General features: G+C 53.0%; 1 protein-coding gene across 2 annotated transcripts in view; it reads right to left on the bottom strand.

Moving 5' to 3' along the window:
* BCL2L11 (BCL2 like 11) overlaps positions 1–27755 on the bottom strand; it is an 82579-nt gene that overhangs the window by 22219 nt on the left and 32605 nt on the right. Inside the window, exon 4 of one of the 2 annotated variants that reach the window (XR_014018641.1) lies at positions 291–554. The exons of the other annotated variant lie outside the window; for it this stretch is intronic. The gene's annotated coding sequence lies outside the window, so the exon portion shown is untranslated. The remainder of the gene's footprint in view (positions 1–290; positions 555–27755) is intronic. 2 annotated transcript variants of the gene reach the window in all.

The following is a 27755-nucleotide window of genomic DNA, read 5'->3' as shown; positions in this document are numbered from 1 at the left end:
CCAGGATCAGTAACAGCCTTATTTCCTTTTTTTAACTGAGTAATAAATTTTATTCTATTCCCCATAGTGGATAAGTGTCCTGTCCTAAATAGAAGATACCCATGCAAACAAACGGCTATGACAATAACAACATTCACCCTTGTCACCCAAGGCCTTCTGGTGTACCACATGCCACCTTTGGGGAAACTATCTGGAGCCATGGGGAGCCAGAGAGGATTTTAAGCAAGGGTATCACATGATCAGATTTATGCTTTAGAAATATCCATCTATCTGAGTGCAGTGGTGCTCACCTGTCATCCCAGTGACTTGGGAGGTTGAGGCAGGAGGATCTTAAGTTCAAGGCCAGCCTCAGCCATTTAGTGAGGCCCTCAGCAACTTCACAAGACTCTGTCTCAAAAATAAAAAGGGCTGGGATGCGGCTCAGTGATCAAGCATGCCTGGGTCCAATCTCTGGTACTTAAAAGAAAAAGAAAAAAGTATCTGTCTGATGAGAAGGTGTCAAGGAACTGGAAGAGGCCAGGCCGAGTTTTTACAAATCCCATTCAGATGTCCATCTTAAAAAAAAAAAAAAAAAGCTAAGTTGTTTTAGTTAGTTGCCCTTAAAACGGAGCTGGGTACCCCCTAGGGAAGCCGCTCACCCTCGCAGGCAAGCCAGGGCTGTAGAGCGACTCCCTGTGAATAGGAGCCCGTGTCCCATGGGTCTGAGCCCAAGTGCTGGATCTCAGCTCCCTGGTCTCCTCAGGCAGAAGTGAGCAACACCCACTCCTGCCTTGATCCACCCAGAGAGGCCTAGCGCTAGCCGGGGTGCTGTGTGCTCTGCAGAGTTGGCCTCAGGAGGCCCAGAGGGCTCTTCTGAGGGGTCTCCAGACTCTCCCACAGCAGCTGGCCTGTGGCCCCCGCTGCTTCTATCTCCAGCAGTGGCCTGAACCCAGGGCCTTTCATGGAGATTTCCTGACTGTGATGGTTCATCCTGACTCAGCCAGGCCCTGTTGTCCAGGCGGTTGGTCAAACCCCAGTCCAGATGTTGCTGAGACTAGCATTTAGGGTAAAGCAGGGCAGATTTCCCTCTTCAACATAGGTGGGTCTCGTCCAATCCATCGAAGGCCATCAGAGAAAAGACTGCAGGTCCCCAAGGAAGACAGAACTGTACCTGCAACGCAGAAGGAAGCTGAGCCCGTGGACTCCCCCGGGCTGCGGCCCTGCCCCTGCCTGGGTTCCCCCGCCGTCAGCCTGTCCTGCCACGGCCTCTCCCTGTCTCTGGTTTCTACTGCTTCTTCTGCTCTGGAGCACCCTGACCAACACAATGGCCGTCACAGCCGGGCTGTGTGCTGCCTGGGCCTCCACCTGCTGCTGTGGCCACAGAACCTGGCTTCTCTTCCGTGTCCCTCCATGTGGCCTGAAGTCTTCATGGCAGGAGCCTGGGTCCCCAGGGAGGGAGGAAGCGGGGCAGCCGGTGCCCGGGAGGCCTGGACTCCAAAGTCCCACAACACACCCAGGACTCCCTCGGTCAGCGCAGTCCCAGGGCCAGTCAGGTCCGAGGGCCCAGGGTGGGAGGAACAGAGGCCCACATCTCCGGGGGCGGTGGCAGGCCAGGGCAGATGGCGGGTGAGCTGTGGTGGCCGCCGCTAGAGACCATCAGCTCCACCAGCCGCGTTCCCTAATCGCCTGGAGGATTCCAACCACCCGTGGACATCGCCACGACTGCTGTCCACGTGGGGACACTTAAAGGAGCTGACGTCTTGTAATCTCTTCTCTGACCACTTCCCCCACCAGCGAGGGGAACCCAGCAAGAGTACTGCCTCCACCCAAATAGAAACACATGTAGTGGGAGGAGGAAGGCAGGGCCGTACTTCAAGCCTCCAAGAAGGAAGTTTCACACGTGGGGACAACAGGGAGGCCACCTCTCCCCGTCCCCAGCACCACCAGACTGGGCCATGGTGGGTGGTCAAAGCCACCGGCAGCTCTAGATCCAGGAGGGCCTGGCACACCCATGGGAGCCCCCACAGGACTTCACCCAGGTGACACCCGCACCCTTCCAAAGAGCAAACCAGTCAGGAATCGGCAGCACTTTTTTTTTCCTGATCCCAGGAAATCAGGGAGCAAGGGCTCTTGGTGTAAGTGAATCTGCTCTGTGGACGGAGGTGCCAGACATCCTGGCCTCATTGTGCTCTGGGAAGGCCCTTCTGCATGGGTCAGCTTTCCACCCCACAGAGCCGACGCAGTCACAGGCACTGTGCTCTTTCTAGACAAATGTTCAAGAACGTGAAGATTCTCAGTGGATGGGCCTCGCTAAGTTGCTGATGCTGGCGTCGAACTTGCGATCCTCCTGCCTCAGCCTCCCGAGTCACTGGGATTACAGGTGTGCGCCACTGTTCCTGGCACAACAAAATACTTTAAAATGGGTAATTTATAAACCATAGAAATATATTACTCCTGGAGCCTGGGAAGCCCAAGATCAAGCCTCTGGAACCCTGCTCTGTGCTTCCCGGATGGCACTTCCATCCACGTTCTCCTTGGTGGGAGAGCTGAACGGCTGTCTCGGATCTCTGTTATAGGATCACTGATCCCATTCAAGACGGCCGGACCCTCCATACTTAACCACCCCAACATCCTCTTGTTGGCCAGTAAGTTGCACCTTGTGGATCCGGTGAGGACACGTAAGGACCAGAGCACTGTCCACCCTCCCGCGTGTCATTACCTAATCACATAGGTCCCCATATGTGACTCAAGGGCCTGCAACAAAATATTCAGAGTGCTGATCTGTTTCATTTCCTTCTTTTTGTCTACGTTTACTGTCTGAGTTTGTATAAGAGGTGTGTGAATTCTTATTTATGTGAGGTTAAGAACAAAAGTTGGAGGGGCCAGGGCTGGGGCTCAGTGGCAGAGCGCTTGACCAGCATGTGGGAGGCCCTGGGTTCAATCCTCAGCACCACATAAAAATAAATAAAAATGAAAGTATTGTGTCCACCTATGACTAAGAAAAATACATAGAGAGAGAGAAGAAAAGATGGAGCCAGGCGCAGTGGAGCAGACCTGTAATCCCAATGGCTCGGGAGGCTGAGGCAGGAGGATCACAAGTTCAAAGCCAGCCTCAGCAACTTAGCAAGGCCCTAAGCAACTCAGTGAGACCCTGTCTCTAAATAAAATATAAAAAAGGGCTGGGGATGTGGCTCAGTGGTCAAGTGTCCCTGGGTTCAATCCTTGCTACCAAAAAAAAAAAAAAAAAAAAAAAAAAGATTCCGAGAGACACTGAAAGGGGCCAGACCCCAGGGGAGTGAGCCGGTTGGTGTGTCTACACTACTGTGATTTGAAAATGGATTTGTCAAATCACAGCTCCATGGGGAGGGCCAAGCTCCCCAAGCACAGGGTGATGCTGTTGGAGGGCCCATCCTCTGGCTCCCCTGATCACTAATCTTGGTTTTCTCCTCTCATTTCCTGGAAAGGGAGCAGCCGCTGCATTTCTGGTGAGAACAGGACTGGGTAGCAGTCCCTCGGGCTAGGACATTAGGGCCCCTCCAACTGGCATGCAGGCAGGGCAGGGAGGGCCATCCTGAAGGCCAATTCTCTGGTGGCCCTGCAAACAGACCCCGTCAGCAGGAAGCTTTTATCTGGAGTGGAGGTGTGGCAGGCTGAGGTTTCTGGGGAGGGGCAGTTGGCGACCTCCTGGACTTGGCAGGGCTGGGCTGTGCTCTTGCCTCCTGGGGCACCGGGCAGTGGCCACCTTGCCGCTCCCCAGCCGCCTGCCGTCCACCTGGACAGGGAGCGAGGCCAGTGCTGGAATGACCAAGTGGTGGGACCCAGGCCCGGGGCGAGCAGGGTGGCATGGGAGCCGCTGGCCTTCACGTCCTCTCCGGGAAAGCCCAGTAGACTCATTGGAAAGATTCTCCCGGGTAATTCCAAATTCTATGAATCTATGTTAAACAAAGGGTTCAGAAAAAGGAAATGGGACCTGCCTCAGGTGTTTGCTGAAATGTAATTTATACCAGTAAGAAACTGGATGAGGCGGCATCGCAGGTGGCGGGTACCTGGCGCTGCCGTCCTAGGGGCCCAAACAGCCGCGCACCTGGGCAGCCTGGAGGATGGAGAGGTGCAGGTTCTCCCCTTTCATTTCTGTCATCAGAGTCCTGTTGACCTCTAGGAGCTTGGCCAAGGAAGGTCACCCCCTGCACCCAGGAGCATGCACATGGCGGCCGGCTGACGCACTCACCCCTGCTGCCCAGAGGGATCTGGCATCACCGTCCCCTCCTGGATCCAGTGGGAACCTCGGTCCCCGGGTGTCACGCCCCCACACACTGGAGCCAGGCCATCGGGGGTCAATGGTGTTCACCGTGGCACCACCCATCAGGGTGACCAGAGACAGACTCGGGGCTTTACTTAGCATCATCTGTTCACAGGGTGGAGAATATTTCCCAGAAATAATTTAAGGGGCTTTGCCAAAGCAGGGATTGGGCTGCACCTTCTGCTGGTGGCTGATCAGGCACAGTGGCTGCCCGGGGACCCTCTCCTTCCAACTGCCCGAGGACAGTCCAGCCCACCTGCAGGAGGAAGAGGCTACCAAATGGGAGGATTGGTTCCTTCCCACCCAGAGCCCCCGGTACTCGCTGATTCAGCAAGAAGCTTGTGCTTCTTAATTTTGCTGGTATCACCTCAGGAGGCTTAAAAATCATGGATCCCACTTTCCAGAGATACTAGTCTAATTGGTTTGGTGAACTATCCAGGATGTTGGAATTTTTAAAAATTCCCCAGATAAATTATATGAGCAGCTAAAGATGGATCTACTACTTGTGATGTCTGTGACCAAGATCTGGACTGTAGATAGAGCCTGCCATTGGGCACGGTTAGTGCAGAAGAATAAGTAGGAATCCATCCCACCCAAGAAACAGCCAGGAGTAGGCCCAGGAGACAGACAGGCGAGTGCAAAGGGCCACTCTTGAGCCGGGTGCGGAGGTGCACGTCTGTCATCCCACAGCTCGGGAGGCTGAGGCAGGAGGATGGCATGTTCAAAGCCAGCCTCAGCAACTTAGTGAGGCACCAAGCAACTCAGGAAGACCCTGTCTCTAAATAAAAACATAAAAAGGGTGGGGGGTGTGTGGCTCAGTGGTTAAGCACCCCTGGGTTCAATCCCTGGTACAAAAAAGGGGGGACACTCTTGGTCACTAAGTGCCGTAACTTTGGCCTGTTGCTGGCCTCTTCATTTACTCATCTGGAAACTGGAGGTGCTGGTCACTCCACCAGCCCCACGGGGCTCTCCCAGATATGAAGGCCGGGCAGCGGAAGCAGGCGCCGGGGTCATGAACAGCTCTCCTCTGGGGGTGTCCTCTGGGGTGGACACAGCTGGACAGCTCGCCAGGGTCTCCTTCATGAGAACTAACCCCGCTCCACCCTCAAGCCCGGATCACTCCCCAGGGCTCCGCCTCCTAGTGCCGTCACCTTGAGGAGAATGGGGAGGAGATACAAACCCTGGGTCCTAGCGGGGTGAACTCAACTACGCTCAGCAAGAACAGAGGCCCACCCTTAGCAAGGCCCCGAGCAGGTCAGGAGCGCAGAGAGGTGGGGTGGACAGGATTTCTCAGTCCCACCCAAGGGAAGAGCTCAGATCCACAGTGAGGTGCAATGTCACAGGCCAACCAGCTGCACTCAGGGATGTTCTAGAACCTGCTTCTATCTTCAGAAGGAGATACATGCTCTTGAGTCTTCTGATGTCGAAAAACACCTGGGGAGCAGTCCGGCAGGTCACCTAGGCATCCCACGTGAGCTCCTCGCTGCCCACAGTGGGCAGGGGAGGCGGCTCTTCCTTTGGCCACTTCAACTGCAGAGCAAAGAAGTCAACTTGTTCCACTTTGGGAAATGTTGCCAAAAGCCCCATCCTTGCCCCAGGGGTCAATCCAATAACCAGGACACGGCTTTGAGAAAAGGGAAAAAAAGGGTTTATTGTTTTGTTAGCAAAAGAGAAACACTGGGGACTCCTGTCCCAGCGGCTGGGATTCTGCCCCTCAGCAGGAACAGGGGGCTTTCTCAGAGGTGACTCAAAGGCGGCATTCCAGGTGTCCTCTGCTGGAGTTGACACTCAGTGGTTAATGTGGGAGAGAGTCGTTTCTGAGACCTTCTGGAGCCATCCCTGAGTTACTTCTGCTCCAAGGGTGGGTGTGTGCTCAGGGCCAGGTACCTCTGCCTAGGATGGGGCAGAAAGGTGACCCTGTTTCCCCTGAGCTTAGGGAGAGGGGGAGACTAGGGAGGAGCAGGGAGAGAGGAAGAGAAAGAAACAGGTCCATTTAAACGTCTCCGTGGCTCAGCAGCAAGGGCTGCATCCAAAGCCTAACCTGTGACGGTCCTTGCCACCGTCACTGGAGCCCTGCTGAGGTTTCAGAGCTGACTAAAATCAACCAGAGAATCACATCCTTCTCCTTGGTTTGGCCTGGAGGCGTCTGGGACTGGGCATGGTGAGTGTGGCTGCCAAACCCTGGGGACACTCCTCACTTCCTGGCTCAGCCTGGGAAGCAGCTGCAGGTTAAGGCCCTGCGGAGGGGACTCTGGTGGGCAGCCCGCCTGGCCTGGGCTTCTTGCTGCTGGTCGAGGAAGCAATCTCCAGGCTTTGTTGTGCCCTGTGTTATATTCTAAAGCAACAACAGCAAAAAGAAATCTCCAATTTTTAAAACTTGTGTGTAGTAACCAGAGAAACTTCCTTTTGCACACGTGTGTTGTAAAATCTCCTCCTGTGTGCCAGTCTGACTTACGTCGTCTCTACTGGACTGTGGGCTCCCAGGGAGGGGAGCTGGGTCTTGCAGGGCAGCCTGAGAGGTGTCCCCCTTCCTCCTGCAGTGAGCAGCAAGGCCCACAAGAGGCAGCCAGAAAAGGAAGAGCCCACTGCCCACCCACATGCCTGCCCAGGGGTGACCAGGAAGAGGCCCAGGGGTGAGCAGGGAAGATGCTCAGGGGTGAGCAGGGTTCAGACAGAGCAACGCACTCGCCCCCGCCCAGCCCACTGATTATATTATCACCTCCTGCACTTACAGATGGGGACACCAAGGCCCAGCACAGCTAAGTCACAAGCTGGTGGCACATGCCTGTAATCTCAGCGGCTCAGGAGGCTGAGGCAGGAGGATTGCGAGTTTGGGGGCCAACCTCAGCAATTTAGTGAGGTCCTGTCTCAAAATTAAAAAAAAAAAAAAAATGAAGAGCTGTGGATGTAGCTCAGTGCCCCTGGGTTCAAAAAGAAAGAAGAAAAGGGAAAAGCCAGCTTGCCCTTTCTGCTGCCCGGCCTCACCAGCTCTCGACATGTTCCTGGAAAGACCTAGGTGTGCATGACTGCGGCCTATGAAGCCAAGCCGGGAGGCAGCCGGGAGCCAGGGACCCCTCCCCAGCTGCCGCAGAACAGGGTCCCCAGCCAGGCACCTGGGCCCTCAGCTCACCTGGGTGAGGCCTTCTCTCTGGGCCAGGTAGACCCCAGGGGCGGCCACTGCCCAGCTCAGCCTGTGTTAGGGGGGACATCCCAGGACAAGCCAGGGGACCCCATCGAACCCCAGCTCCCCTCAGCGTGCCATGCCTGGTGGTATGCTCCGAAGGGGTCGATTGACCAGTTTCGCCATCGACGTTAGACAGTCTCCAAGTCCCGAGCGTTTTGCCAACACTCTCTCCTTTCCCCCACTCAGCGGGCCTGCAGGGTAGAGATGGTCACTGCCATTTTATGGGGACAGAGCTGAGGAGCAAACGCAGAGCCTCCTGAGAGTCAGTCAGTGCTGCTCCCAGTGTGGGAGGAGCCCCCCGAGGACAGCTGTGGCCAGTTGAGCCCTGCCCTGGGGGACGGAGGCAGGAGGGCCTGGAAGGGGTGGGGGAGGTTGGAGTGGTCTCCAAAGGTGAGGCCCAGCCCGGGGAGCCATGGCCCGTGTGCGCTAAACCCTGTCATAACAGGCCTGCGTGCCTGTCTCCAGGAAACTGGACAAAGCCCTTCCAGAGGCAGCTGCAGTGTGGGAGGCTCTGCCTGATGGAGGCCCCGCCACAGACTCTGCTCTGGGGTCACCCCCGGCTCCACTTCCAGGTCTGTCCATGGAGCCCCCATTGTGGACCAGGCAGGAAGGTCTGGCTGCGCGGAGGGGGGCCCCCTGCCTCCCTTTCGAGGTGGCCCTGTCCTCCCTCTCTGCCCCATCTCTTCCCTTCCCTTCTCTGGAGGGAGTCGTCACAAGGCCTCAGATCAGGCATCGGGTCCCACCATGCTGGCTCCTCGGGACACAGGGGGTCCTGCTGCTTCCCTCAGGGTCCTTCCCACTGTGCTCCCAAGGCCCAGGGAAGGCCGGGGCCCGCCTCCTGCCTCCCCACCTGGACAGGCCTGGCTGGGAAGCTGCTCCCTGTCAGGGAACCCAGAGCCTTGGCCTGAACTGTGCCATGGTCTCTGTGCTAAGGAGTCACAGCCCCGGCTGCAGAGCTCCCCAGGGCCCCAGTGGCTTGCTGAGGGCTGTGTCCCACCCGAGCACAGCTGGGGAGGGAGGCCAGGGGTGCAGAGGGTGTCAGAGGGAGGGCAGGAGAGGGCAGGGGAGGGCGTCCTGCCTCCAATGGGACCAGCTGCTTTCTACCCAAATCAGTGTCATTGCTGAGCCACGTTTTACTGAAGCTCAGGGAGGTGGCCTGTCCTGTCACACAGCAGAGAAGAAACAGGATTGAGCCTGTGTCGGTCCCTGACCCAGGCTCGTCCCTCTCCACCCACCCTGGGCACGGAACCAGCGAGGAGATTGTAGGGCAAGGAGCTCAGGTGGCACCTTCCAAGATGGCTGAGGGTCGAGCTGGGCCAGGCCAGAGGGAAGCGCAGAGCAGAGCCCAGGAGGTGCCAGGATGGCACGGAGCTGTGTGGGCAGAGCTGGCCTCCCCGGTAGCAGCAGCCTGGGCAGGTGGCCTTCCAGGTGGGCTGCCAGGGCTCTCGGTGGGATGCACCTGGCTGGTGAAGGACGCCGAGGCCCGCCTGGTACCTCAGGGGCAAGCCAAGCCACTTCCCCCGGTGCCTGGGCAGCCCCGGGGGCCTGGAGCTCTGGAAGAGGCTGAGAAGGGGTGGCAAGTGAGCAAGCCATGGGGCTGTATCGGTCCATTTTCTGTGGTTGTCACAAATAGCTGACTTGTGAAGAAAAGAGGTTTATTTCACCCACAGACGGGGAGACTGAAAGTTCCAACAGGTGGCCCCGTCCATCCCAACTCTAGCGAGGCCCCCCTCGTGGTGGGAGTATGGCGAGAGGGAGGGTCACAGGACGGGGCAGATTCGGGACCAGGCTTATCTTGACAATTTGCTCTTGTGGGAACCAATAAGGGTCCTTTGAGAACTCCACGGGTCCCTCCAAGGGCACCACTCCCAGTGACCTGACCACCGTCCACCAGGCCCACTTCTTTTTTTTTTTATTTTTTAAACATTTTTAAAAATTTGTTTATTTATTCTAATTTGCTATACATGCCAGAAGAATGCTATTCAATTCATAGTACACATATAGAGCACAATTTTTCACACCTCTGATTGTACACAAAGTAGTCACACCGTTCATGTCTTCATACATGTTCCTAAGGTAACGATGTCCATTTCATTCCATTGTCTTTCCTTCCCCCATTCACCCTCCCTCCCCTCCCTCTCCTTTGCCCTATCTAAAGTTCCTCCATTTCTCTCATGTTCCCCCCCCAACCCTCGTTATGAATCCGCCTCCTTATATCCCAGAAAACATTCAGCATTTGGTTTTTTGGGGGGATTGGCTAATTTCACTTAGCATTATATTCTCCAGCTCCATCCATTTACCTTTTATTTATTCTCTTCTATTGCTGAGTAATATTCCATTGTGTATATATACCACAGTTTCTTTATCCATTCATCTACTGAAGGACATCTAGGTTAGTTCCACAGTTTAACTATTATGAATTGTGCTGCTATAAACATTGATGTGGCTGTGTCCCTGGAGTGTGCTGTTTTTAACTCCTTTGGGTATAGACTGAAGAGATAGGTGGGTCTTATGGTGGTTCCATTCCAAGTTTTCCAAGGCATCTACACACAGCTTTCCAGATTAGCTACACCAATTTGCAGTCCCACCAGCAGTGTATGCGTGTACCTTTTCCCCACATCCTCACCAGCACTTATTATTGTTTGTCTTCATAATAGCTGCCATTCTGACTGGAGTGAGATAGTATCTTAGAGTAGTTTTGATTTGCATTTCTCTAATTGTTAGAGATGATGAACATTTTTTTCATATGTTTCTTGATTGATTGTATATCCTCATCTGAAAAGTGTCTGTTCAGTTTCTTGGCCCATTTATTGATTGGGTTGTTTGTTTTTTTGGTGTTAAGTTTTTTGTGTTCTTTATATATCCCAGAGATTAGTGCTCTATCTGATGTGTGTGTGGTATAGATTTCTCCCATTCTGTAGGCTCTCTCTTCACCTCACTGTTTATTTCTTTTGCTGAGAAGAAGCTTTTCAGTTTGAATCCATCACATTTATTGATTCTTGGTTTTAACTCTTGCGATATAGGAGTCTTATTAAGGAAGTTGGGGCCTAATCCCACATGATGAAGATTAGGGCCTACTTTTTCTTCTATTAAACGCAGAGTCTCTGGTTTAATTCTTAGGCCCTTAATCAACTTTGAGTTGAGTTTTGTGCATGGTGAGAGATAGGGGTTTATTTCATTTTGTTGCATATGGATTTCCAGTTTTCCCTGCACCATTTGTTGAAGAGGCTATCTTTTCTCCAATGCATGTTTTTGGCACCTTTGTCTAGTATGAGATAACTATGTGGGTTTGACTCTGTGTCCTCTATTCTATACCACTGGTCCACAAGTCTATTTTGGTGTCAATACCATGCCAGTTTTGACACTGTTGCTCTGTAGCACAGTTTAAGGCCTGGTATAGTAATCAGGCCCTACTTCCCACAATCTACCTTTAACACCCCACTTGAGGACCAAACTTCCACACACAGATCTTTGGGGACACATCAGACCATCTCCAAACCACTGCAGGGCCATCCACCATCAGCCTGAGTCTCCGGGTCTTCACTGTTGTCACACACTCCAACATCCCCACCGTCGACTCCCAGATACAGTTGAGTGGTCGGGGGGCCCTGGGAAGTCTCGTGGGTTCTACCCTAGCTTGTTCGTTACCCAGTGACTGTACCAGCTCAGGTACGTGTTTGAAAAATACGTAAACCTCTTTTTCCTCACATATAAAATGGGATAATTTAAACAGAGATACGGAGGAGCCTTTGGGGACACAATTGGTTATAGAACACAACAATTTTACTTGAATAAAAGGGCTGGGTGTGGTGGCACATGCCTGCCATCCCAGTGACTCTGGAGGCTGAGGCAGGAAGATGGCAAGTTCAAAGCCATTCTCAACAAATTAGCAAGGCCCTAAGGAACTTGGTGAGAGCCTGTCTCTAAAAAAAAAAATAAAAAGGGCTGGGGATATGTGGCTCAGTGGTCAACTACAGTTAATGACAGGCGTAGTGCATATTTCAAAATTGTTAACAGAGTAGATTTTAAGTATTTTCACCACAAACAAGATGATATGTGAGGTGACTCGTAGGTCAGTTAGGTTGACTCTAGCCATTCCACGTGCACACATGTTTCAAAATGTGCTTATGTATATATTTCAAAACAGGTTGTGAAGCCTGGTGGGATCTGAAGTGGCGGTGGGAAGGGGTGGAAGGCTGGGTGCCCTAGACAAGTGGGAATTTCTGCAAAGAAGGTGGTGGCCATGGCTTGTGAGAGTGGAGACCTGGTTCTTTCCACCACAGGCTGGATTAGACACAGGTGAAGCCAGCTCCACCAGATTCAACATGTCCTCACCATCAGGGCAGAGGGCACAGGAGCTGCTGTGGTCAGAGGCAGAGGACAGGGACAGCAGATCTCATCTCCCCAGAGCTTTTGCTCCAGGAAGACTGCTGTGGACCATGCCACCCTGAGGGGCTTCTGCCTGCCCTTGTCCCACCTTCTGTCTTCTGTGATGGGGCGTGGGCATGAGAGAAAAGCTCCCAAATATATATATCCTCGTATAGAAGATATATCTCTTATTTGTATAGACCTTTTGTCAATTAAAAATATCCCAATTCTTAAATCAGGTTAAACACAGCCATCTCCTCAGTCATTTCTTTGTGATGGAAATACATCTACATCTATTGAAACATCACATTATACCCATTGTTATTTGTTTTTGTTTTTATTATCAGTTTAAAAATAAATAGAAAAAAGGAAATATTTAGGGTTACTAAGTGTAAAAAAAAAGTTAATTGTCCTACAATAATAATAATAATAAATAACAGCTCGAAGTTCTTAGCCTCTTGCCTGACAGGTGGCGTCAGCAGGATTTAAGAATCGTGGTCAGGGAGCCTCTTAAGTGGAGGCGCCTGGGGTCATTCCCCTGTTCCTGATTCTCAGCGTGGAAATGAAGCGACCCCTGGGTGAGGAAAGGGAGGCTGGGGACAGTAAGGCCCAGCTGGGGAGCTCAGTGCTCTCAGGCGCCTGCGCACCTGCCACTCCTCCTCGGCTGGGAGGAGCCTCTCTGTCTGGGCTCAGCCTCTGCAGGGCGAGGCCTCCGCAGGGCGTAGCCTCCCCAGGACGCTTGCCAACACTCAGCCACTTTATGGTTTGTTTGTTTGCTGCTAAAGACACAAAATCCAAGCTTATCAAACCAAAGTCACACTTGGCCCTGCTGTCTGGAGAGGTAAATTCCAGCATTATCTGGGCACTTCAGCCCCTACAGGAACACTCAGTTCCCAGGGCGGCTGGCGACACACTCCGGGGCTGACCTTCACTCCTCGCTCACCCCTGCAGCCACGCTCCCAGTCACGAGGCAGCCGGGTCAGGGAGTCAGTCCAGCCAGTGCCCAGAGAACCTGCCCACGAGCTGGGCACCTTGAGGAAGTTTCTAACCCTCTCTGAACCTCAAGTCCAAGGGCAGCCCCTCCTCAAGAATTTAATGATACTAAGATAGGGATTTGGGATAAAGAGAGATATGAGTCCCAGGGGAAACGCCCATGAGTCATGGAGAAGCAGAAAGCGCTCAGGAACAGCGAACCTTCAAGGTGACTGCCCTGAGCCCTTGCCCAAGGAGAGGGCAGTGCTCAGGGGCTCCACCTCCCACCCGGGCACAGGCCGGACAGGCCCTCTGAAACTGCTGGACCCCGGCCCAAGCCAGGGTGGCTTCCCCTTGCAGCCAGCCAGCCAGCCCTCTGCCTCGAATGCCCAGCTGCTTCCCAGACGGACCCCGTCTTGGCCTTTTCCTGTGAGGGTTGCAATTCTCTTCCCTCCCACTGTGCCCAGAACCCCTCGGGGCCTGAGTTAAGGCCCCTCCCCTGGGACCTCCTCAGACCCTTCTCCAGAGATGTCTCCTCTCTGCGGCAATATAAGAAAGTCTTTCTCCCAGTGCTTGGCCTTTGAGAAGCTCTGGACAGCATGGCAGAGTGGGCAATGGAAGGAGCTGTCAGCAGGAGGCAGAGGATTGCTGGCTTGGACCTGTGCACAGGCCAGAGCTGCGGCCCCCAGGTTCTGAGCCTGGATGGAAGGCCAGGTGGAGGTGGGAAATGCAGACCCACAGGAGAGGGAAGGAAGTGGGTCTGGGGGCTAACACGCATGATCAAACGAAGTCAACGCCCCTACATTCTAAAACTCTCAGGGGTTCTCTTCATTGCTTCAGCCCCAATTCCCCCAGATCCCCAATGATTTTGTGCCTGGACTCCTCGGAGAAGGACCAGCCATGCGGGGCCTGGAGTGGGGCTCCTGCTCATTCCCAGGTTCCCTGGAGCCAGGCTCAGCTCTGGGGGAAGAGAAGGTACAGGACATGACACAGTGCCAGCCGATCAGGACTTAAGCCTGGGTGGAGTGAACTCCAAGGGGTTTCCACCTCCTCTTCTTGCTGAAACCTGGGTCCTTGTCCCTGATGCCAATCCAATAACCAGGACACGGTTTTGCTACAAAGGAGAAACACAGGGGACTCCTGTCCCAGAGGCTATGATTCTGCCCATCAGCAGGAACAAGGGGCTTTTCAAGAGGTGACTCAAAGGCCATTCCAGGTGTCCTCCGTTGGAGTTGACATTCACTTGTTAATTTGGGAGACAGTCATTTCGGGGACCTTCTGGTGCCTTCCCCAAAGTCTGGATGACTTGGTTCCTAAGGTGGTGTGTGCTCAGGGACAGATAGCTCTGCCCAGGATGGGGCAGAAAGGTGATCCTGTGTCCTCTGAGATGAGGGAGGAGCAGGGAGCGATTAGGGAGGAGCAGGGACAGAGGAAGAGAGAGAAAGGTGTCCGGTGGCCTTGGAAACATCAAGTGGATGCATTACACTGTTACTCTTCCATGGCTTCTGCCTCTAGGCACCTCCTGAGACCCCACCTACCCCAGCTCTCCTGGCCTTCTGGGCTGGGCACGGCGAGGCAAAGAAACCAGAGCCCTGATGCTGGCTGCTTTTAAGGGCTGATGCACAATCCCCCCGTCCCCCCTGCTCAAGGCCTGGTGGTATTCCCCAGGGTGGAGGCCCCAAAGGCCCATGTCCTGGGTGAGCATGAGGAATGGGTACTCTCCCGGTGTCCCAGCCTGCCTGTCCACACCACTGCCCAGGGCAGGCCCTGAAGAGCAGGGGAGTGTGGTCACCACTGTGTGACCTCCCTCTCCCCCAGATGCCTGTGGAACATCACTGTGCACAGGAGAAAAGCCAAGCCCTGAGACCCGAGAGGGCAGGGACGCACTCGAGGAGCAGAGGGGTCTCAGAAGGGGGGCAGGAGCTCCTCGAGAGGGTTGGGCTGGGCCAGGAGGCCAGGTGGGATCTCGAGGTACAGGGGCGAGGAGGCCATTGGCGGTGGGAAAGGGTGGAAGGCTCCGTGCCCTAGACGTGTGGGAATTTCTGCAAAGAAGATGGTGGCCGTGGCTTGGGAGAGCAGAGACTTGGTTCTTTCCACCACAGGCTGAAGCCAGATTCACCCAGATTCAACATGTCCTCACCATCAGGGCAGAGGGCACAGGAGCTGCTGTGGTCAAAGGCAGAGGACAGGGACAGCAGAACTCATCTCCCCAGAGCTTTTGCTCCAGGAAGACTGCTGTGGACCATGCCACCCTGAGGGGCTTCTGTCTGCCCTTGTCCCACCTTCTGTCTTCTGTAGACGGGGCGTGGGCATGAGAGGAAGGCCCCGAAATGGGTCGGATGTGCTTGACCTTGATCTCCCTCCCTCTCTCTCTCTCTCTCTCTCCCTCCCTTCCTCTCTCTCAGCATCTCTAGGGTGCTGGACTCTCTATCCTGAAGACCTACTGTGAGCAGGACATGGCCCTCACGTTCAAGAGAGTCAGCAATAAGCATCACAAACAAACAACACACAACAGGAACTGCATTTTAGTTGTGATGTTGGAAATGAAAATGAACAAGGAGAGGAACTAGCTGGGCGTGGTGTCACATGCCTGTAATCCCAGCAGTTCAGGAGGCTGAGGCAGGAGGATGGCAAGTTCGAAGCCGGTCTCAGCAACTTAACAAGACCCTGCTTCAAAACAAAAAATAAAAAAAGGGCTGGGGATGTGGCTCTGTGGCTGGGGATGTGGCACCCTGGGTTCAATCCCTGGTACCATAAGTAAATAAACAAACAAATAGACTGAAGGGGAGTGAGGAAGAGGACCCAGAGGGCCTAAGGAAGACCAGCATTCAGGATGGGGAAGGGGGAGGACCCACGAAGCAGGACTAGCCAGCAAAGTGGGAGATGGTCCATGGCGGACACAGAGCAGAATGCATCTGCAGGGAGGGAGCGTCTCCTGTGTCAAAGGACCAAGATGAAGGCCAAGAGCTGGCCAGATGGGTCACTGGCGACCTTGGCCGAGCATCTGGGGAGAGTGCTGGGCGCGTAGCCAGGCTTGGGTGGGTGCAGGAGGGCAGGGAGCTAAGGAAATGGATACAATGTGAATCCATCAGACTGAGAAGGCTGTCTCTGGAGTGGAGGATTCTGAGGGGCTGGAGGGAGGGACTGGATAAGGGAGGACGAGAGCAGCTTGGCCCATGAGGGAGAGACAGGTGAAGCCAGGAAGCTCACGTAGCTGGAGAAGCATGATAGTCAGGAGGGACTTGGAGAGGCATGAGGAGCAGGGACAGTTGGGGAGGGACATGGGGCTGGGGTGGGGCAGGTAGGGCTCAAGAGTTCAGCCAAGAGCAGGGTCCCTGGGAAGCAGAGGAGGCTGCAGGAGGGAGGCCTGTGGAGAGGGACAGGGGCCCAGGAAGTGGGGCTGCAGGGACCTGGCCTGCTGGGCTGGGGCTGGATGGGCGCTGGGAGCCCAGCCTGGAGGATGAGACAGTCCAGGAGCCGCTGCAGGAATGGGGGCCTGAGGAGCCCTGCAGGACGGGCCTCTGAGGAGGGCAGACTCCACGCCACCTGTTGGATGTGGCTGTCACCAGGGTGGTGGTGACCAGGAGGGAGGTGCAGCCCGTGAACTTGCCTCCAGCCTGTTCCTTGACCCCGACTGGGCAGCTGGCCCCGTGGCTCTGGGGCACCCCTGCCATTTCTGACACCTTCTGGATGTGTCACCTGGAGACTCCGCCGCCCTCTCTGGACCTCAGTGTCTTCGCTTGTCGAACGTGGGGACAATAATGTGTACCCTGCCTCTCAAAGTTCTGGGGAGGACCCAAGGAGACAGTTTAGAAAGCATCAAAACCAGTGGCCATTATGGTTAAATAGCCCTTGGAAGGAGTGGAATTGTTCCCCCCACCAGAGGACAGGCACGTCCTAACACCCTGGACCTGTAGGTGGGAGCTTATTGGGGACAAGTTTCTTTACAGATGTAATTAAGTGAAGGACCTTGAGCTCAGACCATCTTGGATCATCTGAGTGGGCCTTAAGTCCAATGACAAGTATCCGCATAAGAAACAGAAAGTGGACACCGAGACATGGACACACACATACCCACCCCCCATGGGAAAGAAGCCACGTAAAAATGGAGGCAGGGATTGGAGGGACACAGTCACAAAACCAGGAATTCCTGGAAGAGACAGAGAGGGTTCTGTCCCGGATCCTGAGCAGGGCCACAGCCTGCACCTTGACTTTGGACTTCTGGCCTCTGGAACTGTGAGTGGAGACATTTCTGTTGTTTAAAGCCACCAACTTGGTGGAATTGGCTCCAGCAGCTGTAGGAGATTGTCACTCCCCCCGCCCCCAAGGGACTAGACCTCAGTAACCCTCCCTATGGAGAGCATCATGGGTCCCTCCCAGGCCAGGCCAACGCAGGCAGTGGGGGAGGAAGCGTTGGTGTCTCCGGCCTGTCAGTCAACACAGGCCACGTCTTGCCAAGTCCCCAGGGGATCGCCTGCCTGACCATTGCTCTCCTCTGGGTCACCCTCCTCAGTGGTAGGAACTGGGAATCATATTCAGGACCCTCTGCTGGGCCAGGCTGGCTTCCGCCTGGGGTCCTCTTCAACGGGAAATTTCGAAGCTTCTGGGTAATTTCGGTCACAAAGCAGGAAGGAGGTTCTTGGCATGCCAGGCCCTGTGGTGCACGCCTGGAATCCCAGCACAACTGGGGAGACCGAGGCAGGAGGATCGGGGGCTCAAGGCCAGCCTCAGCAACCTAGAGAGGTTCTAAGCAACTCAGTGAGACCCTGACTCTAAGTGAAAAATAAAAAGGGCTGGGACGAGGCTCAGTGGCTAAGCACCCCTGGGTTCAATCTCCAGCATCTCCCAACAAATAAATAAAGAAATAAAGAAATAAAAAGACGTTCTTGGCATTTAGGAACACTGGTGAAGAATTCTGTCTGTCTGAAACTGGAATTTTATTTGACATTTCTCAGGCAGAAATTAATTTATGTTATACAGACCTTCTGTTCTTTACAGGTTCAGAATCAGGAAGGAAGGAGAAGGAAGGAAGTCCCATAAATAATCAGAGGAACACATCTCAATCGAGTTAACATTATGGTTTTTGCGGTCCCCTTCCCCACCTTTTGGAAGGACCCCACATCACCGTCAGGGGAGGAAACACACCTTGACCCAGCTTCGTAGCTGTGAGGCGGCTTCGCTGGGCTTGTGGGTCATCCTGAAGGCCCAGTGGTGTCCTCTGCATGGCAGGCCTGCGTGACTCACCAGGCCAGAGTCCTTCGCAGCGCCTGCCCTCTCGGGCATCTGTGCTTTGAGGACGGGGGTCTGGAGGCGCAGGGTCCAGTCTGCCCGCAGGCCTCCTTTCCCAATGCTGTGGCCTCCTGGGCTAAATGTCACCTGGGCTGCGCCCTCTTCTTCCCCAGCCCCTGAGTAATCAGCTACACTGGCCACACATGGGGCTTGGTCCCAGGGACACGGGCATCCCCTACACCTGAGGCTCCTCTCTGGCTGTCTGCACTCCATGGCCTTGCTAGGCGGGTCAGTCCCCTGTGCTGGACTCAGGTGGGGTCGACAAAGCTGTGACCTGTGGCATTGCCAAGAACAGGTCCTCTGAGCTCTGAGGAGCAGCTCCCGAGGCCTTTGCCTGGCGCCATCACTTAGGGGGGCAGAGCCCGGCAGCCCTGGGAGCTCAAGCCTGACTTCCTCCCTGAGTCTGGAGCCCCTCCTGCCTGTGCCCACTGGGTGCTGTGTGACAACCCAGCCCCACAGAGGACGCTGTCGGAGGTGGCACTTTCACTCCCACCCAACCTGGTTCTCTTTTGTGCTAGGGCGGCCATGGTCTGTCCCAGAGGAAAGAGCTCTGTCCTTCCCCAGCTGTCCTGAGCTGAGGAGGCAGGGCAGGCCTGCCAGTCACCTGGACACAGAGGAGGCTGGAGTCCTTCCCTGTTGCCCTGCTGCCACCCCAAGGCCCAGCCCCCCGAGTTCCAGCACAAGGCCAGCTGTTCAGAGGGTGCAGCTTGAGTCTTCACTGCATGCGGGTCAGGGAGGGCACCCAGAAGGGGCCATGGGAGCAGAGCCCTGGGGATGTCCAGCAGCCAGCCCTGAGGACCTGGGGTAGGAGGGCTTTAGAAAGGGCAGGAGTAGCAATATAAGGTGGGAGTAAGCTGGGGACATTCCAGGAGGCCCATGTGGCTGTTCCAGGAAAGAGCCCCAGTGGTAGGAATTCATTCCCCCTAGTGTCGTTTTCTGATGACTAAAGGCGACTTCTGTTTTGTACTAGCCACCAAGTTCAGACAGCAGCCTACGTGCCCCAAATGCACAGCCTGGGAGCGGCCTTCCAGCTCCTTCACCCGGGCCTTGTCATTTGTCCTGGGGTGGCAGGGGGCGGGGATGGACTTATCCTCAGGATCTTGCAGGCACCACACTCTGGGCAGCAGGAAGGAGTGTAGAGGAAGCTCAGTGGCCCTAGGGTGCAGGCAGGTGGGGCAGAGTGAGGGAGGAGGAGGGGTGTCATCGGAACAAAAGAGCCCCCCCAGCCTGCCACTAAGGAGGAGGCCTGCCATTCCAACAGGCTGTGTCCTCACTGCTTTTCAAAATGGCATAAAAGGGCCTGTCCTGGGGGCAAGCAGCCAGACAGACAAGACTTTCAAAGGAAGATGGCTGAGATGGGCTCTGAGGGGGATGTAAATGCCACCCACCCATCAGTGCTGGACCTACTAGGTGCCAGGCACCCTGAGGTCCTGCTGAGTGGGAGGGACATGGGCTGACCCTCCAGGGGACAGAGAAATGCAATTTTGGATATAATTATTAAGCACCCTGGGGGCACCAGGGCACTTACCTGTAAGCCTTCCAGAGACCCATCCCACAGTCAGGCCGGGAGTGAACTGGGAGCAGCAGGTGGGGGCGGGGAGGGTGGCCCTGGGGGGGGGGTATTCCTGAGAGGGCCTCACAAAGGCCATTTCTGGGTGGCTCACATAGCAAACTGAGGTAGCACGGAGCATTTGGAGATAGTTGTCACTGTGAGTAAATACCTTGCTGTTTACCTACTCAGACCCGAAAGGTGACCGCAGGGCCTGCTGTGTGTCCTTCTGTTCAGGGGAGGAGGACACTGACCCCAGTGCTGACACCCCCCACACCACTCCCCACAGCTGGGAAGGCAAGGGGGGATGCAACACGTGGGGCCCCTGCGCCCTCTACCTGGTCCTCTCCACCCTCCTGGAGCTCACAGCCACCCCTCCTCTCCGACTGCCCCCACCCCCAGGTGTGTCAAAAGGGCCCTGAGTGCCAGAGCTGAGTGCCTGGGCCACCTCACCAGAACCAGCTGTGGCCTTGGCCCTCCAGCCACTCCGTCCACCGGCTGACCCTGAATTGGCAGGAGGCCCAGAGGCCTGTGCCAGGGCCAACTGGCAGAGGGAGCAGGGGGAGTGGGACTTGTTGCAGCTACACAAATTCAAACAGGCAGAGGCGCCTTCCCATGGCAGTCCTCCAGGGCACTCGCCGGGGCTGGCCGCTGATCTGAGGGGCTGTGATCATCCCTGGGGTCATCCTTGGGACTAGATTCTAGGAAGCCAAGCTCAGTCGTGCGGGGAGTCGCTCAGGAGCTTCTAGATCCACTGCACAGGAGGCCACAGGAGATACGGAGAGGTGGCATCTACTTGTGCAAAGCCCCAGGAGAGAGGAAGAGTCCCTCCAAGTGCTCCAAGGCAAGGACCCACCCCCCTTCCCTAGACCATGGACACTCAGTGAACATCCTGGAATCAACACATGGATGAGGGCAAGTCCTTCCAGACTCCTGGGCTGAAGACATCAGAATCCTTCGTTGACACTTCAGTGGCACAGAAACTGGATAGGAGCTGATGGAAAAAAAAACACCCCCTCTCCCTGCCACAGCCTTTTAAAAAGCAGCCAGTGATGAGGAAGCTTGGGCACACACACTCTTCCTCCAAGGCTCCAGAGTTCAAGGTCATAGAATTTATTTACTTTTATTAAAAATATGCCACCCGAGGCTGGGCTGTAGCTCAGTGGTAGAGCACCTGCCTTGCATGTGTGAGGTTCTGGGTTCAATCCTTAGCACCACATAAAAATAAATAAATAAAAATGTTGTACCAACCACAACTAAAAAAATAAAAAATAAATTAAAAAAAATATGCCACATTTTGTACACCCAGTGATTTGTGTGTGAGACTTCTCAGAAGGAAGTAACGCAGGTTGGTATGAAGGTCATGGCTGGGTAACACCAGGGAGAGTTTCTGTCTGAGTCAGTCAGCTTGGAATCCACTCCAGGAGCAGAGATGGCTCCCTTTCCTGTTAGAAGGGTTTTTGGGAGGCCCCTCGTGTCCTTGGAGGACCTACCCATGGTAAACTTGGAGGCCGGAATCTCCAGCCTCTCCCCACAGAGGAGGAGCCTGCCAGGAGTCCAGCAGGGAGTCTGGGCGTGGCGCAGAGGGTGGGGCTCTGCCTTCTACTGGGAGCTTGACCCTGATTGGTTGACATGTGCCTAAGGGACTCAAGAAAAGAAAATTGGGGGGCTGGGGTTGTGGCTCAGCGGCAGAGCACTTGCCTAGCATGCATGAGGCACTGGGTTTGATCCTCAGCACCACATAAAAATAAACAAATAAAGGCATTCTGTCCATCTGTAACTACAAAAAAAAAAAAAAAATTAAAAAACCCAATAAGTTGAAAAAAGAATTGGGGTGGTCCTAGTTCTCCAAAAGAGCAGCAGTTGTGCTGCAAGGATGGCCACCTGAGCCCCTAAGAGGCCCCCTGTGCTGAGTGGGATTCCTGAGGGACCCAGTGATCCAAACTCTAAACCCTGCCCTCCACCAGCACCCCAGAGCAGTTGTGTACCAGCATGAGAGACAGAAAGGACATTTGTACCCAGCCCTGAGGCCCCAGGCCTTCCTGGCAAGAGTGGTAGGAGGCTGGACACTGGGGAAGCTCTGGGTTCAAAACATCTCCCTGTTCCAGGTCTGGGTAGATGTGAATAGGTGGGTGGGTTGGCTCCCAGTGGATGCCAACAAGGCCCTCTGTGCCTGGGGACATCATCCTCACCATGTCATCTCTTTCCTCTATCACCTTTCCACTAGGAAACCCCCATTAATATGGCCTTAAATATAAAAAAAATACCTGGGAAGCTGTCCCTCCCCAATGGTGGAGTGAGTGGGGGGGCAGCAGGGAGGAGGTAGAGGACCACAATTTCCCTTCTACAAAGCTGTTGGGGCAACTTGCAAATCAACAGGAACTTTTCAGGCTAGAGGAAGTGAAGGACTAGACAGGAAGTATAGGACTAGACAGGAAGTGCAGGACTTGACAGGCAGTTAGGGACCAGAGAGGAAGTGTGGACAGAAGTGCAGGACTAGACAGGATGCACAGGACTAAACAGGAAGTGTGGGACTAGATAGGAAGTATGGAATTAGACAGGAAGAGCAAGACCATATAGAAGTGAAGAACTATATAGGAAGTATGGGGCTAGACAGGAAGTGACAGAGTATAGGACTTGGCAGGAAGTACAGGACTAGACAGGAAGTATAAGAGTACGCAGGAAGTATGGGACCAGACAGTAAGTACGGGATCAGACAAGAAGTGCAGGAATAGACAGCAGTGTAGTACTTGGCAGGAAGTACAGGACTCTACAGGAAGTATGGGACCAGACAGGAAGTGCAGGTCTAGACAGCAGTATAGTACTTGGCAGGAAGTACAGGACTCTACAGGAAGTATGGGACCAGAGAGCAAGTGCAGGACTAGACAGCAGTGTAATACTCGGTAGGAAGTACAGGACTCTACAGGAAGTATGGGACCAGACAGCAAGTGCAGGACTAGGCAGAAAGTACAGGTCCATACAGGAAGTGCAGAACTAAACAGAAGTATGGGAGTAGGCAGGAAGTACGGGTCTAGACAGGAAGTGCAGGACTAGACAGCAGTGTAGGACTCGGCAGGAAGTACAGGACTCTACAGGAAGTATGGGACCAGATAGGAAGTGCAGGACAAGACAGGAAGTATGGGACCAGACAGGAAGTGCAGAACTAGACAGAAGTATGGGAGTAGGCAGGAAGTAGGGGACCAGACCCGAAGTGTAGGACTAGACTCGAAGTGTAGGACTAGACAGGATGCACAGGACTAAATAAGAAGCACAGAACTAGATGGGACGTACAGGACTAGACGGGAAGTAGAGGACCAGACCAGGGTCCCACCATGAGCCATTGCTGAAGATGCAATGCCCTGGTGGTTGAGTGGCACCTGGGCCTGCAGATGCACTCCCTTGAGGTGGATCTGGACCAGGCCACAGAATCATTTGTTCCCAGAAAGCCTGGGACTGCTCCGAGGTAAGGCTGTCCCACAGCATCCCAGTGTAGGCAGACCTGGGTGGGCCCCCACCTCCTGCTCCAGCGTTGCTGGACCCCAAGAAGGGACCTGAAGAAAGGTGAGAAGTACATGCTGGGACAGAACTACACTGCCTCTGCTCACCCCAGGCTCTGCCACTGTCAAGTTTGGGATTTTGGGCATGTGGCTTAAACTAACCCAGCTCCCTGTCTGTACACCTGGGGTGGTAATGGTGGTTACTTCTCAGGGCCCTTTGTTCTGAGATGCTTTGAACAGTACCTCACACGCAGCAGATGACCAGTGGTTAGTGGTCATTAGGGCCCTGGCCTACAATGGTGACAGCTGAGGGGCTATCACCCCCAGTGCTCAAAGCTCCTGAAACAGCTGGCTCCCAGGGACCCCGCTACAGAACTGCAGTGGTCTTCCTGCTTGCTCACTGGGGTGAGGCCTTGAGGAACAGGGCCTCTTGACAGGTCCTGACTTTAAGCATTTTTATATTCTGTCTGTGCCTGGTGTGTGGTAGGGCTTGAATACTTAATTTTTTTTTTAAGGAAAATAAACATCTAAATACTAAAAAGTAATGGGTTGCTTAAGCTGTTGATGTCCCTTTTAGGCCAGCAAGTCCACAATGGAACATGACATCTTGATGATGAAATTTGCGAGGAGTGACCAAAGTTTGATCTTGTTTCACCACCTGGATAAGGGTCATCGTTAAGAGAGAATAATTCGCTTTGAGGTGAGGCCCAGCAGTTACCATCTTGCCTTCTGGGTCCTTTTGATAACATACAATAAAGTAGGAACTTGCTCAGGCACAAGTGCCTTCAACATGTCAAAGTATCTTCTCCAAGGTGATAAATTCTAAGGACTTGGGGCTTTCCCAGAAATGTCAGTTTCTGAGAAAAGGAGACCAAGTGGTAGAAGTTACCCAACGAGGTAAAACAGCATTTTATCTTGTTATTTGCTATCTCTGCACAGCCCTGTTCTGCTCTTGGCACTGGGGAGTCCCAACATCAGCCTGTCACTACGGCTTCTGAATACATAGGGTTCCTCAAACTTCTGCCAGTCTTTTTACTCAGTCCTTCTGACAGGCAGAAATGAGTCCACTAGGCAGGAAGTACAGTACCTAGAACTTACTGGCCGTGTTGCAGGAGCTGATCCAGACCAATAGGAGCAGCTGCTGAGGCCAGGCAGCTGAGCATGTGGCCTGGGAGTGCCAACAGCCTCTGCAGCTGGGGATGCCACCCCCAGATGTGCCCTCCTTGCCTGGCTGGGTCCAGATGCAGTGTTGGGGAAGGGCTTCAGATGGGCTCCAGGCAGTGGCACCCGGAGCAGGGAGTTTCAAAGGCAGAGGGGATATTGAGTGGCAGGTGCATAAAGGGACATCTGGGGAAAGAAGAGTTGGAGGCCAGATGATAGACATCCCACCCCCCAGGAAAGGGCTAATGAGAGATGTGCAGGATTTTATGAAGAAAAATCAAGTGCACTAGGTAGATTAAAACTACCACACACCTTGAAAAAGAGCAGAAAAGTAAGCCGTCACTGTGTACTACTGCATACATGTGACACTGTAGTGTGTGATACTGTAATCCCAGGTAAGGCCCACAAAGAGCTTTGGAGAAGATTAAACTGATTCTAAAATGCATGTGAAAGAAAAAAAAATGTACAATGGCCAAGACACTTTTGAAAAATAAGATATCTGAGGGTCATTTCAGGCTGCTGGAAGATGCCTGGGCTGGCTCTGGGAGGTGTGGCAATGGATTCGTACTGTGTATCACTAACAGAATTAATTCCAGGTAGGTTAAGATGAAGGAAAACTGTCCCGAACTGCAGGGTTATATGAATAAAATATATTTAAAACTGTGGTTTAGAGAAGTTGTGTCAAATACAGAAACCTAAAGCCAAGATCGGTAAATCTGACTTCTTACATGACAATTTCTGCATAAATATCACAAGCAATTAAAAGACATGCATAACAAAAATATGCATTTGTGAAAAACAGTGTATATTCACAGAAGTGTATTCAGTGTTGCCTGCACTGCTAAACCCTCAGGTGTCCATTGATAAGTCTGTAGACCAATTATGGCCATTTTAACATGATCTCTCTTTTTTTTTTTGAGAGTGAGAGAGGAGAGTGAGAGAGAGAGAATTTTTAATATTTATTTTTTAGTTCTCAGAGGACACAACATCTTTGTTGGTATGTGATGCTGAGGATCGAACCCGGGCCGCACGCATGCGAGGCGAGCGCGCTACCGCTTGAGCCACGTCCCCAGCCCTTAACATGATCTCTTACATCACGTTGTGCAAAAGAAACCAGACGCACATGGCCTTATGTGTTTGACTTCATTCATAGGAAGTTCAGAAACAGGCAAAACTAGTTGTGGTGAGAAAAAACTTAGGACAGATGTCACTCGGGGGCAGAAGGGAACTTTCTAGAGGGACAATAATGTTCTCAATCTTGATAGGGGTTGGGTGACAGTCGTTTCCCTTGGTTGAAACTCAGCACTTAATGTACACTTAATGCAGATCTCTATATTTTTTTTATTAGTTACACAAGACAGTACAATGATCGTGATCTGTGTGTTTTACTGTGTGTAAATTTTATCTGCAAGGGAAAAAAATGTAAAAGGGATGGACTCTAGATCATAGATATGCTGGACATTTAGGAGCAAGGTCATTGATGACTATAACCTGCTTTGAAATGCATCCCAAAATAAGATGGATTAACGGATGGATAGATGATACTAATGTTATAAAATGTTCAAAGTCAAAGCTAGGGAGTCAGAGCATGGTTGTTCTCTAGGAAATCCTTTTGACTTCTCTGTTTGAAAATTTTCATTATCAGATGTCCATGAGGAAAGGATAAGCAACAGACTGAAGAATAAATATTTCCAGTATATAAGAGATTTTTGTTCTCCATATATGCATGCATATATACACACACACACACACACATATATGTAAATTTTTTTATACCAGGACTGAACCCAGGGGTGCTTAACCACTGAGCCCCTTCCCCAGCCCTTTTATGTTTATTTTGAGACAGGGTCTCACTAAGTGGCTTAGGGCCTTGCTAAGTTGCTGAGGCTGGTTTTGAACTCACAATCCTCCTGCCTCAGTCTCCTGACCTGCTGGGATAACAAGTGTGAGCCACCGTGCCTGGCTATCTAAAATATATTAAGAGCTTATCATCAATAGGAGCATGAAAAATTCAATTAAAAGTAAATGTAGCCCTTCAGAAAACAAGGTAAATTATCAACAGTGCCTGGAATGATCATCCTACCAGCATTCAAACTTAAACTGGTCAGTCCCACTCCCTGCTCACCCGCCAGGCTGACTCGAGCATGACTACCTCGTGGCTGCAGGTGGTGTGGCCACTGGGCAGCGAATGCAGGTGGCCAAAGCTGCCTCCACCTCCCTGTGCCACCAGCAGAGTGAGAGACCCTGGAGCCGACCTTACACCTGGCACCTCACACAGCGGTTGGAATGTGGCCACTCTAGGAAGATCTATGGCTGGAGTCAGAACCACCTAGGTGATGGTCTTTACAGCAAGTGCAAAACCACACACACACACAGTGCAATGCCACCTTGGTGAGGAGGTGGGCTTGCGGTGATGTGAAATAAATATAATTCAAAGAAAATAAGCGTTATCGACAAGACCATTATGCATGGCTTGCCTAATTAAAATGAAAAGCATGAACACATTCTTATTTTCAGAGCTCAACACTTTCCCAGGACCTGTTTCAGAGTTGAAGTGGCAAGTCATGTACTGACTTATAGAAACCTGATGACTTACATCCCAAGATCAGCCTTTGTTCTCTTGGTCACCCCCAAATTCAGCTGCAGCTGGGGCCAGGGGGCTCCGAGGTTCCTTTGTGAGAAGGTGGTGGTCTCTTTACCCTGGGGCTGGGCACTTGAGACCCCTCGGGCTCTGAGCAGGGGCTGCAGGACAGCCCTTTCTACTCAGGTCACGTGGGACTTCTGTCTTTCAGGTTTTCTTCAACCACCACAGGTCAGATGCAGACACATGCCACTGCCCCAGGCCCCTCTACCCAGGGCTGAATCATGTTGGACTACAGGGCAGAACTAGCTGTTGTTTGTTATACCAGCCAACCCAAAATCAACTTAAGCTGTTTCTCCCCCATTTTTGTGAAAGCATCAGACAGCTCACCAGAACAAGTTGAAAGTTTTATTTATATAAAATTCATTAAGAACATAAAAGATTGAGATTCTTAAAAAAAAAAATCTGCACTTATTTACAGCAGTATTGCACAAGTAAAGTGGCGATTACCCTGTCAAAATTCATCAGTGCAAAACACAAGTCAGCCAGGGAAATTGCAATACAATGCTACATATGCTGGGTCCTAGGGGACGAGTTAGTGATGGGTCAATATACAGACAGGTCAGTGCTATTTATAAATGGGTACCTGATGAGTTCCGATACAGTAATGAGTGGTCACAGAACCTGCACATAAAACCCAAGAGAGCTCTCAGGGTCTGAAATTCCCAGGTAAAGTAGTCAAGTTACTCAGCTGTGAGCTCGAGGGTGCTTCTCGCACACAGCACACCCCAGCTGATTTAGCGACACACAGGGACGGCAGAACCGCCCTTGAGGGGTCACTAGATGTCCCTGGAGCATCCACAAGCTTTCACATC

This window comes from Spermophilus citellus (genome assembly GCF_964194105.1).
Source record: "Spermophilus citellus genome assembly, chromosome: 13".
NCBI classification, from domain to species: domain Eukaryota; kingdom Metazoa; phylum Chordata; class Mammalia; order Rodentia; family Sciuridae; genus Spermophilus; species Spermophilus citellus.
The sequence above is the reverse complement of the archived record's forward strand: the minus strand, read 5'-3'. Positions and strand labels throughout refer to the sequence as shown.